This window comes from Vicia villosa, linkage group LG1 (assembly GCF_029867415.1).
Source record: "Vicia villosa cultivar HV-30 ecotype Madison, WI linkage group LG1, Vvil1.0, whole genome shotgun sequence".
NCBI classification, from domain to species: Eukaryota; Viridiplantae; Streptophyta; class Magnoliopsida; order Fabales; family Fabaceae; genus Vicia; species Vicia villosa.
Genome location: NC_081180.1, coordinates 31972937 through 31990646, shown reverse-complemented (window position 1 = coordinate 31990646; position 17710 = coordinate 31972937).

Sequence of the window (17710 nt, the reverse complement as noted above, 5' to 3'; positions counted from 1 at the left end):
TATTTTCGTTTGAGTCTCTAGATTTCTAGTTCATGACATTTGGTCTTGTGATAGGTCAACATACGTTGTGTGAGAAGTTATGAGATTTAACTGTACCTTCTAGATTTCAAGAAAATGGTCACTCATACTTATGGTGGTTGTGGAATTAAAGGGGTCTTGGTTCAATCCTCTAGACTATAAATACATGGTCATCATCATACTAAAAGGGGATTGATCTCTAACAAAAAGAAATCACTTATATAGAGTTTCTTACTTCATCGTGTGAGTTAGCTCTAACCCATAACAAACCCTAAAAGTCGCTGACAACCCTTACGTGATAGGGGTTGTCACGCACATTGTACTTTTATCTAATATAATTGACACCCACAGTGAGTTCCTAGTAAAATCAACCTAGGTCACCCTCACTTCGCTCAACCAGAGTATTGTCTTTGCGCTCACCTTTCATCATGGTGAACAATAAGACAATTGTTGTCATAGCAAATATACGCATCGCTTTGGAAGACATTTGGCCTCAAAATCAAACTATGGAAGACAATGTTCACCATATCTAACAATGCCAACATGCGATTGAATGATGGATGAACTTGAGGAATTGGATCCCCAACCTCTATCGGACAAAATATGTGAGACATTCATCCTAGGGAACTTCAAGTTGTCGTCGTTGGTTAAGATTGACGGACGCAACGACTCGTATGAGTGTGTTGCACCCCAAAATTTGCCCTCTTTATTTGAGCTATAAGTTATCCAAGACGTTTATTTTGTCGTTCAAAAAGGGAAGAAAAATAATAAAGAGTTTTCATGGCTTTAAGGAGATATGGTGTGAAATGTGGTTTATACAGTGGAAATACGAGAAAATTCACAAGTCTTATTTGGAAGGTGATATGAGCTTGGTTCCCGCGAGACCAATACCGTTTTGACGTTATCTACAACTTTCGTGTTTGGCTCATAAACCAATTTCATGAGGAAGGTTGTCGAATTTGCAAATTACTAGAGTGTTCACAGTGAAAAATGGTGCTGAATGTAGGTTTTCGAACCTTAGAAAATTCGTATCTCATGATCCGTTTGTCGGATTCGCTCGAAAATTTAACCGGAGCTCCGTGCCATTATTCTCGAGATTTCATACGTTCGGGCCGTCGATCAATTATGCACTGAAAATTTCCAGCATTTTGAAGAACATCGTAATCTTTTGGTGAAAAGTGTATTTTCGGGTATGTCGCGACAAATTTGAAAATTCATAACTTCTTCAATTTATATCGTACGAAGTCCATTCCGGCATAATTCTCTTGGAAATTTCGTTAGCTTCGATTCTTCGTCATACATGCTTGTTCAGATTTCAAGTCGAGGATGGAGTTTTATCGACTTCTTTGAGCGGTACGCACAAAATTATGCACAGTCGCGCCACATGAATCGACATTTCTCGTCATTCAAACGCGCGTAATTTCTTCATCGCTTATCGGATTGAGACGATTCTCGCGGCTACGAGTCACAAATTTGGTCATCTTCGGGTTGACGTTGGTCTCGTTTCGGAACTTCACACCGAGTCACATTTCCTCGAAAACAAGCAAAAAAGAGATAATCAAGGGCATTTTGGACATTTCACCACTCATACTATATAAGTCATTTTTCTTCACATTCTCTCATAATTTTTCAATTCACCAAAAATCTTCATAAACACATTCTCTTAATTGTCTCTCAATTTCCAAAGATCAAAAATTACAAAAATACACAAAAAGCTTCATCAATCTTCATGGATATTCATTGATCTTCATCGAATTCAAGAACAACATGCATTGAAGAATCAAGATCTTGATCTGAATTTCTACTCCCTCTCTTATCTCTCGCGCGCATCTCCTCTTCTCACTCTCTCCGGATTCGTAACTTCGACTTCGCTTCATGTTCGCATTCGTGTCGTGTTCGTGTTCGCGCGTCGGTTTAGATCTTCATCCGGTAAGCTTTCGGATCTTGAATTAAGTGCTTAATCGTTGATCATTATATGAATTCGAATCTAGATTCGTGTTTTGTTATTGTTGATTGATGATGATTGATCGGTGAACTTGCATGTTGATAATTGAATTGGTGGTGATCATGTGAATTTTGAATAGATTTAATGGTTTTTGTTAATAATTGATGATTGTTGACGATTGATCATTACTCTTGTGCCTTAGATCTATGAATTGGTGATAATTTTATGTGCATAATTGATTGGATCCATTGTTGTGACTTGTTATGTGCCTTAAGTGTTTGTGTTAATGCATGCATGAACTTGTGGATCGATAATTGATGTTGATAGTATGCAATGCATGAGAATTGAGGCTTAGTTGTGGTTGTTTAATGCTCTTAATGCTGTGCAAATTGAGACAAATTCGTGCTTGATTATATCTCTTGGTGGATGCATGATTGAAGGGCTCTTGGATATTGATATTGCTGTTTTTTTGCTTCTGGTGCTGATGTAACCGGTTACCTGATTGATGTAACCGGTTACATGACTTGTTTTTGACCATGTTACGTCACTGCCAGTGATGTAACCGGTTACATGACCCTTTTTCTCAAAAAAAAAAAGTTTCTGCTAGTGATATAACCGGTTACCTGATTCATGTAACCGGTTACATGACCCTGTTTTCCAAAAAAATAGTTTCTTCCAGTGATGTAACCGGTTACCTGATTCATGTAACCGGTTACAGGCTTTTTTTTAGTTTTTTTTCAACTTCTTTTTGTCGTATCTCTCGCATCATTTTGAGTCACCGATCAACGCTTATTACTTGAGTGTTCCGCTTTATTTGCAGACACAAACTCATTCACTCGTGTCGTGTTCTCACCTTGGAGACACGTTTCTTTTACTTTATATCTCTCGCTCGCGGGATCCCTAGTTTCTTGCTTTCTTCGCTGCAGTTTACGGATCATAATCCGTTCGGTATTGATACCGTTTCATTTTATCTTTCTCGCACTTTACCGCTTTTTGCATCATTCTTTAACATGAGAAGTAGGACTTAGGCATTCATCTGGCCAAGCCCTCGAAAGAGGCTCTGTTTTTGTTTGTGTGTTTATATTTGTGCTTTGCGGCAGGGAGTCACGGTGTAACAAGACCTTTAAAGGAACTCCGTTAAGTCCTCATGGAAGGCATGCGGAACGGGTTAGCAATCAACCCCCGCCCAGTCTCATCGAGTCCGTTCGGTAAGCGCACGCTACGTGTTGCTCGCTTCTTAACTAGCACAAGATCTTGTTATTGAGTATGTCAGGAAAAGGGCTTATGCAATCGGACCCCCGCATTTCCTATAGCTCATGTTGATCGACGTTGACGCTCGGTGTCCGCACGCACCGATCATTTTTGCGAGGTCTAATGCTTGGTTGACTCAGGTGATCCGCTCCCCTTGGCTATAGCAGGACCGCTTTTCTACTACTCGGCCAGTGCCAGTAGGTTGTTTGCTTTACGAGCGAGACTCGTTTGTGTAATATTCTTGTGTGTGTTTTCGCTTTCTCCCCGTAGGTTGCTAGTTTAGTTTAGACTTGTATCCTTTTTATGATAACATAAGTGGCAAGCTTTCCCCCCTTAGCTTAGGTCTTCCTCATGCATTCTTTAAAACACAAACCACACTCTTTGATTTTCTTTTCTTAAGAGTTTGTTATTTCCGCTCCATTCCCAAGCATAAGCCTTCAAAGGTCGAGCAGCGGAGTGCGAATGTAACTCGTTCACTTAAAAAACACAAAACAAACAGAAATTAGTTAGCCGAGTTACGGTACCTCTGATTCCTCAAAAAGGATACGTAGGAAGCGGGGTAGGGCCCGTGCGAGTATAACTCTTTCTTTTCCCTACATTTTGCATGCATTTTAGTCCAGATTAGCGCAGTTTGTTTACACACCCATAGTTTTAGACACAAGCGTGGATACCATCGAGTACGATGGGCGCGTGGGGTGCTAATACCTCCCCCTCGCGTAACCGACTCCCTTACCCTCTTCTTTGGTCGTGAGACCGTTTTTTTGTTTTGTGGTTTGCTGGCATTCCCTTCCTTTTCAGGATAAATATGTTAGTGGCGACTCTGTTGATTTTCGCGGTAGCGACAGAGTGTAACAGCTCGATTTTATTTCTATATTTAATTATTAGGTGTTTTATTAATTTAATTATTATTTATGTGGTAATTATTTATTTGTTATATTTTGGTGATTAATTGAATATGGGTGATATTTAATTAAGTAAGTGATTATGTGAATACTAATAGATATCTAATAATGGGCCTAATTAACTAGAATGAGAGTTGGGTGGGTTAAGCCAAATGAAAAAATAAAGATAGTAAGGGTTATGTGAGAAAACCTAGAATTAGAGAATAGAAGGAAAAGAGGCTAGAGAGAAGAGAAGAGAAAAAAAGAAGAGGAAGAGAAGAGGGAAGTAGATTCTTGAAGAGGAAGGACTAGAAATTCAAGGTAAGTGTTAGAATCCAAGTTAATATAGGTTTATATAATTGGGTAATGTTTGTGTGTTGCTATGTGCATAATCTCTATTCTTGCAATTTGTCATACCCCAAAATTTGCCAATGCTATTTTTCATGCACAAAACCAAATCATAAGACAAAGCTCCAAAACACAGTCTCCCACACAGAAGTTCTAAACTAGGGTTTGATTTATTCAAAGGAAAATCAGTGAATCAGGGGCTCCAAAGCATCTCATATGGCTCAATACATTTCACACTATCTCTATGACAAGTATCAAAGCTCATTTCAAAGAATTGGACACTCAATTGTTTAGAAAGTCAACAGTCGACTCTCAAGGGCAAAACAATCATTTCAAGTCAAAATACAGTCAAAGTTCAAGATATTTGGTCAACAACATCCTCATAACCCTAAAATCATCATTTGATCAAGGGTTGATCATGATGATGCAAGGAAAGATCAGAGAAGTCAAAAGTCAAAAGCTACTATTTTGGGCATGAACTGAAAAAGTCAACCAAACTTTGAAAATTCACCAAATATTCATACTTCATCAGAAAAATTCCCACCAAAGCTCATTTTAAAGGGAATTCATTCCTCTATCCAATGGTCCAAGAATCAGAGCTCATAGGTCAATGATTTAAGAGATATGGCTTCATACATTACAGGTCCTTCTAAAGGATCGCAAAAAGTCATTTTTTCTCAAAGCTCATAACTTGAGCATGGTAAACTCAATTGAGATGAAACCAAAAGGAGTGTTTAAAGGACTCTTTGAGCTTTCTAAAAAGTATGAGAACACCTTCATATGATTAAAAATGAGAGAGTTATAGCTTGCACAAGTTGGGCAATTTTGAGGAAATGCACTCAGCACAAAATGAAGAATCTTGGGTTTTTGAATCAATGGACCTAAAATATGGACCTCAAATATTTCTATGGGCTTTAAAATGATCTTTAAATTAATTATTTTAGATTTATAATATTTATCTTATTTATTTGAATTTTCATTCATTTAAATATTAATAAATCAAATATAAATATGAGATAATTAATTTTAATCATGGGATTTATTTTCCAATCATATCCAATGTCCCAAAGTCAAATAATTGATTAAAATTTTCGTGAAAGCTTGATTGGCAAGAGAATGAACCAAAAATAGAAGGATTTTATCAAATTTCCAAATGATTGAAAACACAAATATCCAAGCCCATTCTTTTAACCTAATTGTCTCCTAATATATATCTAATGATAATACAAGGAGCAGGGGGACGAAAAAATACAGCCAAGAAACCCTAGCCAAAATCTTCAAATTTACAAGAAACTAGGGCAATTCGTGAAATAATTTGCAGCCATTCTCAGGTCAGTCCAGCCATCCATTCATGTTCCCAAGATGATATATGGTAAGTTGGAATCAAGGTATGAGTTCTGTAACCTTCAAAACATTCGTATCAAATCCACATGTTCATGCATACTTTTCTGATTTTTATAACTCATGATTCTTTGCGTTTTGCTTCAAGTTAACCGTGTGTATAAGTTCATGGCGATGTTTAGAGAAGCTTGGAACACTGAACATGATGCTTTAACGTGGGGAACCAAAGACGCCATGGTTAGGGCTCCAAGGATGGGAACTTTCGTTTTCCATGGTCAAGACCTTATACGTCCAAAACGACGACGCCATCGTGTCCGTGACATCCTAAATAGTGGATCTGGTTTCTTTATTGCGTCGTTTGCCATTGATTTTTGCAGGTGGCGATTCGTCCCTTATTCGCATAAGAAAACGCAACAAAATTCGAAGCTAAGAGCGTGGGAAATTCCGCAGGTATGGAGAATGAAGATGATGAACAGTAATTATGACTTCTTGACCACACGTGGAATGATGCTACAGGCCGGTCAACGATCCAAGTTCTCTCTCTCGGTGCTATTGGTTGGTCACAAACGATGCCACACTCTCTCTCCCTTTGATTGGATCTGCATGAACATGAGGGACCCACTTCTGACCTTTTGTTTTACTTTGAATATTTCCACCAATTTTATTATTTATTTATTTTTTATGATTTATCAACAGCGAATTGACATAGCAGGAGTGGCCAGGAGGAGATGTGCGTGACGTACAAGACTGGGGTTCGATCCCCAGGTTCACAATTTTATTTTTCAATTAAACAGGATGTTGATCCATTGTGTGCTGCGCGTATGCCATCACAACGCACCCTCAGATCACCACCACAGGATCCTTGCTGTCCCAGATCCAACGTCCACCAACCAGCGGCGCACCATGTACCCTCACAAATCATCCACACTGGATCAAAGCTAAAGCTAAGTAATTTTTAATTAATTATTTATCCTTTTATTACATATTTTTTTTATTTATTTTCTTTTCTTTTCCTTTCTACCTTATTTATATTAATAAAATTATCTTTTAATTAAATATTTTATTTATTAAAATGACTATTTAACTTATTTAATCGAACGTTCGATTATTTTTTATGATATATATTAATTTAGTCACTTTACATGTTTAACCCATGACTGTAAACCCTGATTTTATATTTTAACATGGTAACTAATCACTGTATTAACTGTTGAACCCTAAATAAGGGTTTACGAAGAAAATGCCCTACACTAAAAACCTTTTTTTTTTTTTCGCATTCCTTTTCAGGATTAATCAAAAATCTTCCGACTACGCGCCACGCCCTTCATAAAGCTAAGTTTTCTAATTTTTTCTGTTTAAATATTATTTTATTTTTATTTTATTTTATTTTGTTTTGCCTTTTAATAGGGTTTGCCTCGAATAGTCAATACACTCACTGCTTTCTTTTTTTTTCTGTCAACTCCTTAATGGTCAGAGTCAATGCTTCAGCCTTCAAGCCAAACCTCTGCCCCCTCGACCTTCATCAATCAAAGCCAAAGGTTTGTCAAACTGCCAAAGCTACTAACATTGGTAATCCTAAACCCTGTTTTCATTATTACTTATGTCAAACCCTTTTAAGGGATCCGCTGGTTTCATTGTCCCCTTCCCCATATTATTATGTAACTGTTTCCTGGTTGTATTGTTTGGCCTTGAAGGCACTTAAACTGTTATATTATTTTACTGCGTGGTTAGTAATCTTAGGGAGTGCAAGCCTTGAATTAACATAGATCACTAATTATAAGATAATATATATGAATTGAACCACCTGATTGTGCCACACACTCACCTTTAGGGTAATCCCTCAGGTTGCCTTGTTGCCTTATTGTTGCCTTGTTGCCTTCAAGTGTACTAAATAGTCAAGTCCCTCGATTCCGAGGATACCTAAAGCAAAACAAATGTTGCCCTAAGTTCATTATCATCATCAATGATGTCCCTCGAAGATGTCCCTCGAAGTTGCCTCGGTAAAGACATGATGATTGTCCCAATTGCTAAGGTATCCTCGCATGATGCCTAAAAAGATTAATGACTATTATATCCTTCCCTTAGACTACCTGCCCTCTTTATGGTAGGGACAGTCTTATGGCGAACGATAATTCGATGACCCTTCAAATCCAATTGAAAGGCTTCCCGCCCTCTTATGGCGTGGATAGATCCTTTCGCCTCGAAAAGCTAAAAGAACATTTTTTTAAACTTAGGGTAAGTTGCTAGTAATTGCTTGCTCCATTCAAATCAAAATTCAAAATTCAAATTAAAACTCCTTTCCCGCTACTTTTCAAATACTTTTCAAAAGACTACGCTTATTTACAAGCTAAAGTTCTTCTTCAAAGCTTTTACTTTTCGCACCTCCTATTTCGAAACAATTTCAAACCAGGCTACGCTTATTTACAAACTAAAGTCTTTAACGAAATCTTTTACTATTTACACACTGCTCTTTTCAAACAATTCAAACAAACAAAGTGAGCTGAGCAATTAAGAGCCCATGGATAACCATGGATGCAAAGGGTGCCTTACACCTTCCCTTTGTATAACTTACCCCCCGAACTCAAAATCTTTTTAAAAGGTCTTTTTCTGTTCTTTTAGCCTTTCTTAATTGGATAAAATAAAAGTCGGTGGCGACTCTTGCTTACCGCAACATTTCGATATAAAAGTCAGTTCACCGTATTACAGAACTGGCGACTCTGCTGGGGACGCTTTCGATTAAAAGAGGGGTTACCTTAGAGTTTAGGATTCACTTTAATTGTTTGATTTGTCTGCTTTATATTTCAAAGGCTGTTATGGGTATTTACTTGTGTGAAAGATCCTAACCCGGATCTGAGAACCTTAGGTAAATGGCATGAGACCAAGGAGACTGCACAGCGTATACTGATGTGGTTGATCTGGTGGCCATCGTTAGTGTGACACATTTGTTTGTCCTGGTGTTCCTTGGGATCCGACTCGAGGAAACACTTGGCTGCTGCGTGGTGTCATTAAGCACTAATTTGCCCTAGAACCCTAGTTGAACTTGGCCTTGGCCTATTAGAAAGTAGCGAGATGGCTGGCTTTGGTTCCGACCGAAGTTGGTTGATACTCGAAGCTACACTCATATGGACTGGACTTTCAGGACCTTTTCGGTTGGCGATTCGATTGCCGAACTGAAATAAGCGCCTTCGAGAAAGGTCAATGATATGAGCTCCCTAGAACCCGATCTTTATATAGGACAGGTTGAACCAACTAAACTTCAGTGGGGAGGGTACTTACCTACGAACTTCACGCAAGCCTCTAAACCTAAGGGCACTTGTGTGACTTGTTTGCGTTTGCTACTAACCTTTGTCCCCTTGCAGGTTTTGTTAAAGGACTCACTCGTCCTTACTATCTTACGTTTTACCTATCGTATTACATTCGCATAACATCATGACATCATAACATCATGACATCATAACATCATAACATTGCATGGTAACTAACCCTTTCAAGGATCTGAAGGATTTAGGGCGCACAATTTCAGGTACTCTTGTCAAGGACTAAATTCCTAATCAAGGGGCAAGAGGATTTACTTTCCTCCGGCCACATACCTTCCAATTCAGAGACTCAGTACCTATCAAGGGGCAAGAGGATTTATTTTCCTCTAGCCATGTACCTTCAAATTCACAGGTATCCCGAATTAGAGGCGATGACCCACTCGATATGGTGAGCTTGATTCTCAAAGAATGACGTTCAAGGACGAAAGCCAAGATTCTTCAGACGAAGTTGCGACCGGTTTTAATTTCTAATGTTGCTAACTAAATGCCTAAAGATCCTTGAAAATATTGCATTTGCATTCATAACATCGCATAACAGGTCTCTCACAACAGGTATCTCATCCTCCCTTGTTGTTTACTTCAGCATAAATGGATTTCGAGCAATCAGTCAAACACCTCCAGGCTCGGAATACCCGATCCCAGACTTTGATTCTGAACTCACCCAAGGGGCAAGAAGAATCGAAGGCACTCCTATTCTTGGGATACAATTACAATACGAGATGCGTTTATTATTCAAACAATCCGGGTTATGGTGTAAAGGATGGTAGACCGTTGAAGCGTGCCATTAAAGATTTAATCATGACACTCAAATCAGAAAAGACCACGACAATGAAGTCACGACAACTGAGTCACGACAACAAAATCACGACAACTGAGTCACGATAATGGAATCACGACAACTGAGTCACGATAATGGAATCATGACAACGAAGTCACGACAACTGAGTCACGATAATGGAATCATGACAACTGAGTCACGATAATGGAATCACGACAACAAAGTCACGACAACTGAGTCACGATAATGGAATCACGACAACTAAGTCACAACAATCAATTCACTCATATGATCCAGATGCTCAGGGCAATCGAGCCAACAAATTCTAACACCTACTATAAACCCAATGCGAGGTGCGCGTACCATTCCAACAGTCTTGGACATTACACAAACAATTGCTGGACATTAAAGAATAAGATTCAAGATCTGATCAATGACGGAGAAATCAAATCCAACCCTCCTGAAACCCCTGTGGTGATCACCGCTCCTATGCCTAGTCATGACAAGATTGATTGACGTCTCGACGGACGAACTTTTGGATCATTAGATCTACTTTCATTTGCAAGTTCTTTCCTGTTTGTTTAAACATTCGACTCATGATAGACATTATCTGTTTTAATAATCATCATCAGTGCATTGCATATATTTGTCTTGAATAAATTATTTCGCTATCACTCATTTTAAATTATGTCTCTACTTTGCATATGTTTTGTGATATTCAACTCCTATTAAAGCTGTACACCTTTTAAGGGAGGATGACGAAAACGATACCGCAACCTCATACAGTATGCTTTTGAGCGGACTATGCTGACGATGTACAGGCATTGTTTCAATTCCTAAATAGTGGAGATATAAGGATGATAATCCCTCGTCAACCCCTTTGAGCCTAAGAAGTAGAAGTTTCTTTCTGGTACTAATTAAAACCCTTGATCATAACCTGGTGCAGGGTAGTTCTCAGTTAATTTGATCGTGCATTCTATTTTAAGAGAATTATTCAGTACACCTTTCAACAAAGGTTTCAATCACAAACGCTCATCCGCACACATCAAAGAAGTGTTGGAGATGTCAATCAAAAGACAATGATGGTTCGTCAATCATCAAACAAGACAGTCAATACCTTTCAAAAAGAAAAAAAAATGAAAAAACATATATACAAAGAAAAGCCTGCTAATTCAAAAAATCAAAAGATAACTTAGGCAAAAATCAAGGCATCCCGCTGACTGTAAGCTCAAAATAGACAGTTCAGGCAAAAGTTAGGGATATCAAAAAGATGAAAAAAAAGAGAATTCAATAAATTCCCGAACAACACAATGTTGTGACTACCAAAAGGAAGAAGTGACTGCCATCTCAAAAGTTCTCTTTGCTTGTGAACCATCATCATTATCAAAGGTGCAAATCCAAAAGTCTCTTGGAACCTGAATGCATAAGTGGAATTAACTGAGCATAGGAATGAAGATCATCACGAAGAGGGGTGGGTACAATAAAATTTTGAGCCTTTATCCTTTGTTTCTTAAACCGTGAACCAAGCCACGTTACAACCCTCGAAAGTCCTAACTGAAGCATGGTTAGTTCGAAAGCATACTGCCGCCAAAAAGGTATCCTGACTCCTTAAGGTTTACCAAAATGCTGAGTGGATATTTCATCTTTACAAACATCACGTTGTTACAAATATCATGTTTTTACAAATATCACGCTCTTACATCTCCTGTTTTAATGTTTTTTCAAAACTCAAGACAAATGTATGCATTGCATCTCATGAATTCATTATTAAACATATTCTGCTACATAATCTCAAATGTTAGCATCAGAAAGAATTTGCACAGGGTACAACTAAATGACTAGAAGTTATCCTGATAGACAAGATTACTCCGAGAAGCAATGTCTCCTACGTATACAAGGGGCATGGCACGTTTGCTCAATCAATCTGGGGCAATCAAGTCAAGATTCCAAGAATCTCTCAAATGCCAAACAATCAAAAGCATGTATCCCAAGTGGATTTCAAACTATTTCCCGATCAATCTGGGGCAATCAAGTCAAGATTCCGAGAATCTCTCAAGAATGCCAAAATAATCAGGGGCATGCATCCAAGTAAATCTGAATCTATTTCCAATCAACATGGGGCATTGTCATGGGCCTACGATTACGAGGGGCATGACGCCCATAGTGCACATCTCATAAAGTCCTCGCGAGGCGAATCTTTCCAAAGTCCCTGCTAGCAGGGGCAAATCTATGCAAATACAGTTGGGCATCTTGATCAATACTCAATGGTGTGTCCTAATCAAATCCAAGGACGGTAGTTACTATAATACTGGGGGCAACATTCAAGACATCCACGTCTTCCCACAAAGCTGATTTCGCAAGATCATATCCCCACAGAGTAATCACTAAAAAGATATCTTCAAATACTCTTGTCCCGACAAAGACAGGGCTCCTCAACAGAGTTTATATCTTCAACACTATCGATTCTCCAACACTTTGCTTTTCTCCGACAAGGCTTACCAATGTCTTTTATCTCCAGTCAGGGTACATCAAGTTACTGGTCATCCCCAAGCAAATCATAAATCCCCAACTGAGCACCTTCAAGATAAGATCAAACATCAAAATTACAATGACGTGGAGATCCACCTTCTCAATCAAGATGTGTCCAAATAGCATAAATCATAGCCATACGTCTGCATACACGTTCGTACATAATACATAAAGCATAGCGACAAGTGCGTACATAACATGCTAGGATCTCATTTATTTTGAGAATCCCGTCACATAAACGCATTACATGCATCATGACATTGCATAAAAATTAACCTTACCTTTTCCAGAATGCAGGTACAGACAAATGAACGAATTCTCCAACTTTCCAAGATCTAATTCAGTTACTACGAACGGTACTGACACGGTCAACGCTCAGAGATCTAATTCTATCATCACGAACGGTGTAGACACGATCAATGACCAATCAAGTCTAATTCAGTTACTACGAACGGTGCTGACACGACAAGAGAGTCTAATTCTATCATCACGAACGATGTAGACACGATTATCTCTCCAAGATCTAATTCAGATATTACGAACGGTACTGACACGATCAAATATCAGAGGTCTAATTCTATCATCACGAACGGTGTAGACACGATCACTGACGTCCACAGTCTAATTCAGTTACTACGAACGGTGCTGACACGACAAGATAGTCTAATTCTATCATCACGAACGATGTAGACACGATTATCTCTCCAAGATCTAATTCAGATATTACGAACGGTACTGACACGATCAACGCGCAAACAACATTTCTCAAACTTCAACTACCGGATGGCATCTTTAAAGCCCATCTCCGACAAAAGTCCCTACTTCAACTAGGGCAAATTTCTTGGTATTCTAGTGTTCAATCATCTTCCACCTTCAGATACCGACTGGCATACAAACCACTCTACATCTTCAGGTTTAAGATAATTGAACAGGGGCAGCTGTCATACCCCAAAATTTGCCAATGCTATTTTTCATGCACAAAACCAAATCATAAGACAAAGCTCCAAAACACAGTCTCCCACACAGAAGTTCTAAACTAGGGTTTGATTTATTCAAAGGAAAATCAGTGAATCAGGGGCTCCAAAGCATCTCATATGGCTCAATACATTTCACACTATCTCTATGACAAGTATCAAAGCTCATTTCAAAGAATTGGACACTCAATTGTTTAGAAAGTCAACAGTCGACTCTCAAGGGCAAAACAATCATTTCAAGTCAAAATACAGTCAAAGTTCAAGATATTTGGTCAACAACATCCTCATAACCCTAAAATCATCATTTGATCAAGGGTTGATCATGATGATGCAAGGAAAGATCAGAGAAGTCAAAAGTCAAAAGCTACTATTTTGGGCATGAACTGAAAAAGTCAACCAAACTTTGAAAATTCACCAAATATTCATACTTCATCAGAAAAATTCCCACCAAAGCTCATTTTAAAGGGAATTCATTCCTCTATCCAATGGTCCAAGAATCAGAGCTCATAGGTCAATGATTTAAGAGATATGGCTTCATACATTACAGGTCCTTCTAAAGGATCGCAAAAAGTCATTTTTTCTCAAAGCTCATAACTTGAGCATGGTAAACTCAATTGAGATGAAACCAAAAGGAGTGTTTAAAGGACTCTTTGAGCTTTCTAAAAAGTATGAGAACACCTTCATATGATTAAAAATGAGAGAGTTATAGCTTGCACAAGTTGGGCAATTTTGAGGAAATGCACTCAGCACAAAATGAAGAATCTTGGGTTTTTGAATCAATGGACCTAAAATATGGACCTCAAATATTTCTATGGGCTTTAAAATGATCTTTAAATTAATTATTTTAGATTTATAATATTTATCTTATTTATTTGAATTTTCATTCATTTAAATATTAATAAATCAAATATAAATATGAGATAATTAATTTTAATCATGGGATTTATTTTCCAATCATATCCAATGTCCCAAAGTCAAATAATTGATTAAAATTTTCGTGAAAGCTTGATTGGCAAGAGAATGAACCAAAAATAGAAGGATTTTATCAAATTTCCAAATGATTGAAAACACAAATATCCAAGCCCATTCTTTTAACCTAATTGTCTCCTAATATATATCTAATGATAATACAAGGAGCAGGGGGACGAAAAAATACAGCCAAGAAACCCTAGCCAAAATCTTCAAATTTACAAGAAACTAGGGCAATTCGTGAAATAATTTGCAGCCATTCTCAGGTCAGTCCAGCCATCCATTCATGTTCCCAAGATGATATATGGTAAGTTGGAATCAAGGTATGAGTTCTGTAACCTTCAAAACATTCGTATCAAATCCACATGTTCATGCATACTTTTCTGATTTTTATAACTCATGATTCTTTGCGTTTTGCTTCAAGTTAACCGTGTGTATAAGTTCATGGCGATGTTTAGAGAAGCTTGGAACACTGAACATGATGCTTTAACGTGGGGAACCAAAGACGCCATGGTTAGGGCTCCAAGGATGGGAACTTTCGTTTTCCATGGTCAAGACCTTATACGTCCAAAACGACGACGCCATCGTGTCCGTGACATCCTAAATAGTGGATCTGGTTTCTTTATTGCGTCGTTTGCCATTGATTTTTGCAGGTGGCGATTCGTCCCTTATTCGCATAAGAAAACGCAACAAAATTCGAAGCTAAGAGCGTGGGAAATTCCGCAGGTATGGAGAATGAAGATGATGAACAGTAATTATGACTTCTTGACCACACGTGGAATGATGCTACAGGCCGGTCAACGATCCAAGTTCTCTCTCTCGGTGCTATTGGTTGGTCACAAACGATGCCACACTCTCTCTCCCTTTGATTGGATCTGCATGAACATGAGGGACCCACTTCTGACCTTTTGTTTTACTTTGAATATTTCCACCAATTTTATTATTTATTTATTTTTTATGATTTATCAACAGCGAATTGACATAGCAGGAGTGGCCAGGAGGAGATGTGCGTGACGTACAAGACTGGGGTTCGATCCCCAGGTTCACAATTTTATTTTTCAATTAAACAGGATGTTGATCCATTGTGTGCTGCGCGTATGCCATCACAACGCACCCTCAGATCACCACCACAGGATCCTTGCTGTCCCAGATCCAACGTCCACCAACCAGCGGCGCACCATGTACCCTCACAAATCATCCACACTGGATCAAAGCTAAAGCTAAGTAATTTTTAATTAATTATTTATCCTTTTATTACATATTTTTTTTATTTATTTTCTTTTCTTTTCCTTTCTACCTTATTTATATTAATAAAATTATCTTTTAATTAAATATTTTATTTATTAAAATGACTATTTAACTTATTTAATCGAACGTTCGATTATTTTTTATGATATATATTAATTTAGTCACTTTACATGTTTAACCCATGACTGTAAACCCTGATTTTATATTTTAACATGGTAACTAATCACTGTATTAACTGTTGAACCCTAAATAAGGGTTTACGAAGAAAATGCCCTACACTAAAAACCTTTTTTTTTTTTTCGCATTCCTTTTCAGGATTAATCAAAAATCTTCCGACTACGCGCCACGCCCTTCATAAAGCTAAGTTTTCTAATTTTTTCTGTTTAAATATTATTTTATTTTTATTTTATTTTATTTTGTTTTGCCTTTTAATAGGGTTTGCCTCGAATAGTCAATACACTCACTGCTTTCTTTTTTTTTCTGTCAACTCCTTAATGGTCAGAGTCAATGCTTCAGCCTTCAAGCCAAACCTCTGCCCCCTCGACCTTCATCAATCAAAGCCAAAGGTTTGTCAAACTGCCAAAGCTACTAACATTGGTAATCCTAAACCCTGTTTTCATTATTACTTATGTCAAACCCTTTTAAGGGATCCGCTGGTTTCATTGTCCCCTTCCCCATATTATTATGTAACTGTTTCCTGGTTGTATTGTTTGGCCTTGAAGGCACTTAAACTGTTATATTATTTTACTGCGTGGTTAGTAATCTTAGGGAGTGCAAGCCTTGAATTAACATAGATCACTAATTATAAGATAATATATATGAATTGAACCACCTGATTGTGCCACACACTCACCTTTAGGGTAATCCCTCAGGTTGCCTTGTTGCCTTATTGTTGCCTTGTTGCCTTCAAGTGTACTAAATAGTCAAGTCCCTCGATTCCGAGGATACCTAAAGCAAAACAAATGTTGCCCTAAGTTCATTATCATCATCAATGATGTCCCTCGAAGATGTCCCTCGAAGTTGCCTCGGTAAAGACATGATGATTGTCCCAATTGCTAAGGTATCCTCGCATGATGCCTAAAAAGATTAATGACTATTATATCCTTCCCTTAGACTACCTGCCCTCTTTATGGTAGGGACAGTCTTATGGCGAACGATAATTCGATGACCCTTCAAATCCAATTGAAAGGCTTCCCGCCCTCTTATGGCGTGGATAGATCCTTTCGCCTCGAAAAGCTAAAAGAACATTTTTTTAAACTTAGGGTAAGTTGCTAGTAATTGCTTGCTCCATTCAAATCAAAATTCAAAATTCAAATTAAAACTCCTTTCCCGCTACTTTTCAAATACTTTTCAAAAGACTACGCTTATTTACAAGCTAAAGTTCTTCTTCAAAGCTTTTACTTTTCGCACCTCCTATTTCGAAACAATTTCAAACCAGGCTACGCTTATTTACAAACTAAAGTCTTTAACGAAATCTTTTACTATTTACACACTGCTCTTTTCAAACAATTCAAACAAACAAAGTGAGCTGAGCAATTAAGAGCCCATGGATAACCATGGATGCAAAGGGTGCCTTACACCTTCCCTTTGTATAACTTACCCCCCGAACTCAAAATCTTTTTAAAAGGTCTTTTTCTGTTCTTTTAGCCTTTCTTAATTGGATAAAATAAAAGTCGGTGGCGACTCTTGCTTACCGCAACATTTCGATATAAAAGTCAGTTCACCGTATTACACAATTTCATGATCTGGGAAAGTTAGGATTGTGTAGAAATCCATGAAATTGATGTGAGTTATATGTTCAATAACATGTATTGTGTTGCTATAGACTGTTGTTGATGTTTGATTGAGGTCCCATAGTCTGAACAGGGTTCTAAACGTGATTTGGGGAAATTTTCGTAGTATGGGTTGATAAATGAGGTTAAGCATTGATACATAATGTGTAAGTTCATGAAAATAGATTCTGGAATAGTATATGTGTTGATACATGAGGTTATGCATTGATACAAACTTTGTAATTTCATGAAAACAGAATCTGGAATAATGTATGTGTTGATACATACACGCATGCATCGATACATGCTATTTTGAAAAATCAAATTTGTGAATCATGA